At 49.7% G+C, this 4,376-nt stretch overlaps 1 protein-coding gene across 4 annotated transcripts in view; it reads left to right on the plus strand.

Moving 5' to 3' along the window:
- The first annotated feature begins 1,919 nt into the window (after nt 1-1,919).
- Nucleotides 1,920-4,376, plus strand: part of SUPT3H (SPT3 homolog, SAGA and STAGA complex component) — a 677,491-nt gene continuing 675,034 nt past the window's right edge. For 2 of the 4 annotated variants that reach the window (XM_069065836.1, XM_069065838.1), the window contains exon 1: nt 2,191-2,322. The gene's annotated coding sequence lies outside the window, so the exon portion shown is untranslated. Of the gene's footprint in view, nt 2,011-2,190; nt 2,323-4,376 lie in introns of those variants that run through there. The other 2 variants (XM_069065839.1, XM_069065837.1) reach the window with 2 other exon arrangements.

Consider the following 4,376-nt stretch of genomic DNA (forward strand, 5'->3'; position numbering starts at 1 on the left):
AGCACACAAGGGAAAGAGGTTCCTACTCTCAAAGCTCTGTTTCAGATAAAGTGCATTTCCAGTGTTGAAAGTATTCAAACCCCCAGCTTAAGAAGAAATACCTACTTCATCTGCATGGAGGTCTAACAAACTTCCTGGGACAAAGTTGAGAAATCTCTAGGGAGACTCAGTGCCTAAGTGACATGGGAAGGAGTAGAGCTATAAACCAGTATTTCTGGGGCCTGTGGAAAACACTACAAAATGTAGCCAGGGCAAACAGCATGAAATGGTCGCTCAGATCAACTTTTAAAACTCACCCTTAATTAGGATGGGGGTGAAGACCTCAGATATTAGTACATAAAAAGTTTTGTGGTTAAGAGAGATGGTAGGACACCTCAAGGATGGTACTGCTGGGAAGGAGCTCACTTAGATGTGTAGAGGTCATCTGAGAGCATTCTATTTTGGCTAATGATTCCTGCTAACCAGGTCCTAAACTTCACTTGCTGAAATAGGACAACTGCTGTCAGCCCTCTCTAAATTTCAGGGCCCTGGGACAAAGTCCTGGTCAAACTTGCCCTAGTTATAGACCTGGGGTGGAGACCTACAGGTCTCTTTAAATCACGAAATACTATCAATTCTCATTTAATGAAATTTTCATGAAAGTATTTTAGCTTAAGATGACTTCTTTACGTCTATCTTGATTTCAGCTGGTTGCCTCAACTTCACATACAGTAACCCTTTGTTACCTTTCTCTAAATTCTACAATCTATATTGAAGTGAGTCTCAAGATTGTTTTGATGTTGTACAATTTTTCATTTTGGACCTCAGGGCATACTAAGAAATAGGACAAAACTAAGGAAAGCAAACATGGGGACTGACTATCCAGCAAAATTTTCGTATAGAACCAAGCTCCCAAGGCAGTGCCTATGGATGTTAAATGTTAAATCTTAATCATGTAAAAGAAAATTTTGGGGAAAATGTTAAGAGGATATCGAAGAAAATGGTGCCCAAGCCAGAAACTGTGTGTAGAGGGTTGGTGGTCAAGAATAGTGTGTAGTATTGGGGTTGGGTGTCCGAAATTCTCACCCCCCCTTTCTACTATCCCACTGTCGAGGTTTAGATTAAGGGGTTTAGGGGTACCCCATCACCACACCCACTTCTTCCCCATTTTAGCTCAAGGTCCTGGCAGATAGGAGAATAATCCCCATTAGTACAGGATCATGGATTTAGACTATAAGGGTCCTTAGAGACCCCTAATTTTCTTTTTTTTTTTTTTATTATTTTTTTTTAAAGCAATAGGGGTTAAGTAACTTGCTCAAGGTTACATGGCCAGTTATTTCTGGGTGTGGTGCTGAGTATCCAAGCCCGGATTTGATCCAGGTCATCACGACACTGGAGCCGGTGCTCGCTGAGCCACCTGGCCGCCCCTGAGACCCCTAATTTTCACAGAGGAAATTGAGGCTCAGAGAGGATGACTCTACCAGGGTCACACATGTCAGAGGCAGAAACTGAACCCAGGTCCTCCTGATTTTCAGTCACTACACCACGTTTTATCCTATGTGCAACACCCAGCCCGGACTTCCCTCTGCTCCCAGCCTCAATCTACCCTAGGGTCCCGGGTCCGTGAGTCTAAGGCCTGCACCGCACCCTTAGGCGCTCACCACAGCACCTGGCACACAGCAGGCGTTTAATAAATGCTTATAGATCTGACCTGTAAGAATCGAAATCAATCTCTCCACTTCCTCATCTAGTTTCTAAAAAACTCACCACCCTTCCTTAGAGGCCCATTCCCAAACGCTTCCATCTTCTCCATTCCCAGTTACCTCCATCAGAATTTAACCACCCACCCGCCACCTCACCGCCACAGAGTAGCGGGACCTGGACGAACATGGCCGCAGGCGGCGGATTCCAACCCCGACTCGGCCCCCGCCCCTCCCCCGCCTCGCAGGAGCGTGGCGGAAGTAGTTCAAGAGACACCAGCGAACGCCCGTTGGCGGAAGGCGCATGCGTCCGCGCCTCAGCGCTCTGTAGGTCTGTGTCGTGGGGGCGTCCTAAGTCATTCTCTCCCGCTTCTGCCCCCTCACCCCCACAGTCTAAACCGCGCACCTCCTCCCCCCACCGCAAGAGCAGAGGTTACGCCATCTTGTTCCCCCCACCCACCCCCTCAAGGCTTCAGTCGCCCCCTCTCCTCTGCTACACTTCCCTCCCCCCCAGCCCCCGGAAGAGTGTCCTGGGCAGCCGCGGCGGGAACAGCACCAGCTCCGGCCGTCCCCACCTCCGCGGCGCAGGACTCGCAGCTGTCCGTCTGTCCGTCCGCCCCCGCAAGGGTTCATTAAAGCAGAGGTTGGAGGGGGAGGGAGCCTGCGTCAAGGAGATACCGCGGGAGGGGGATGGGGAGGTTGGGGGGGACTCGTTGGCTTGGGAGGGTGTGGAGGGGGGAGGACGGTGACGGTGACTAGGGAGGGAGGCGGAGAAAGGAACGTGTCTCGTCCCGCGACCTCGTGGAGCCGCGGCCGCCGTCGGCCCGCGCAGCCGGGGAGGGGCGAGGAGCGGCGCGGGCCCTGAGCGGCGCTGCGCTGGCCCGGGCTGGCTAGCGGGCGCCAGGCTTGGCGGGGAGCGTTCGCACCGCCCCCTCCCCCCTTCCTGGGAGGCTCGCACCGCCCCCTTTCCCCTCCCTTCCCCCTGTTCGGGGAGCCTCTAGCCAGCGCCGGGAGGCCGGTTGTCTTTGGGTCTGGCTCCTCCTTTCCGTCTCCTGCGCTAGGGGATGCGCGCGTGGGAGCCGGGGCTGCTGTGTGTGTTTTGCGGCGCTGGCAGAGAAGCATCTGCCTTGGCCGCCAAGTAGGACTGACCGGCTCCTCTGAAGCCGAGGGAGGCGTTGCGAACGGCTCCAAGCCCCTTTGTAGTGAAGGGACCCAGCCTGGGCCAGGGGGGTAGTTATCAATTGAGAGATAAGGAAAGTGAGACCCAGAGGGATTTATGCCTTGCCCAGTGGTGTAACATTCGAACCCAGGTCCTCTGACTCCCAAATCCTGTGCCCTTCTTGTCTTCGGGTGAGAAGTTTGTGAAATTTTGGACTTCCTTACATTTTTCAGTGCCGTAAGCAAATATTTATTACAGTTTTTACTGTATGCCAAGTATGGTGCTATAGCTTCTGACCTCACAAACCTGCCCTGCCATCAAGGAGCTTGCATTCCAAGGGGGAGGGGGCAGGTACAAAAGTGAGTATATATAAAAGTATACCATATAATTTTGGGGTAGAGGAGGACAACTGGGAAGGGATCTAGAAAGGCTTCACATGGAACTTGAGTTTCAAAGCAAATTAGGGACTTTGCCTGTGGAAGGTGAAGGCATGCATTCCAGGCTTAGGGAACATACATGGCTAAGACAGAGGTAGAGATGGAATGTCCTTTTTGAGGAGCAGCAAGAAGGCCAATTTGTCTGTAGCATAGAGTGTGGAAAGTGAAATAATGTGTAATAAACAAGGTTGGAGAGGTAGGTTGTGACCAAGTTATGAAGGGCTTAAATATGAGTAGAGAACTGATTTATATTTGATCCTAGATGCAATTGGAAATGGAGTTCAGTGGGTGAAAAAGTTAGACCTGCACTTAAGGAATATCACTTTGAGGGAAGTGAGGAGTATGAATTTGAAAGTCTTCAGGCTGGGACAGCAATTAAATACTCGAAATAAGTTATTATAATAGTCCAGGCTAGGAGTGATGAGAGCCTGAACTAGGTCTTGTGATTGTCTCTTTTCATTAGGGTGGCATATCCCAATTCAGATATCCACTCCTGTTTGTTTATTGATTAGTAGTAACCCTTTTGTGGAATATTTGAACTTTGACTAGAGGACAGATGAATATCACTGGACCCATACTCAGTTCAACAAACATTAAGTATCTACTTTGTGGGAATCACTGTTAGATTCTTTGTAATACCAACACAAAAAGGGAAATCCCTGCACTCAAGACTTCATTTTATTGGAAAGCTTTACAGCTTGCTGCTGTCTACTTCACATCTTGTGGTCTGTTCCACAACCTCTTAAAAACCTAGGGTTACCCCCACACTACAAGGTATAAGAGTAGGACTTGAGTGGTATAATACCTAGTGCATTATGTTTTATAAAATTAATTAGCAATATTAGCATAGTGAGGGCATTTAACCTCTCTAATTTCAGTTTTCTCATCTGTAAAAAGGAGGCTTCTGGTGGCTAGGTGTTGAAATGAGTAAAGTCCAGGCCCAGGAGTCAGGAGGACCCCAGTTTGGTTCTGGCCTCCGACACTTAACACCCACCCACACAAACTTACATGCCCTCCTGCCCACCACACACCAACAACCCACACAAACCACCACATCACGATCCCAACCCCGAACCCCCCCCACCCTCCGATATCAACAAA

The sequence above is a fragment of the Petaurus breviceps genome, unplaced genomic scaffold (assembly GCF_028583685.1).
Source record: "Petaurus breviceps papuanus isolate PSGF00001 unplaced genomic scaffold, PetGlider_PUasm1.0 90701, whole genome shotgun sequence".
Taxonomy (NCBI): Eukaryota; Metazoa; Chordata; class Mammalia; order Diprotodontia; family Petauridae; genus Petaurus; species Petaurus breviceps.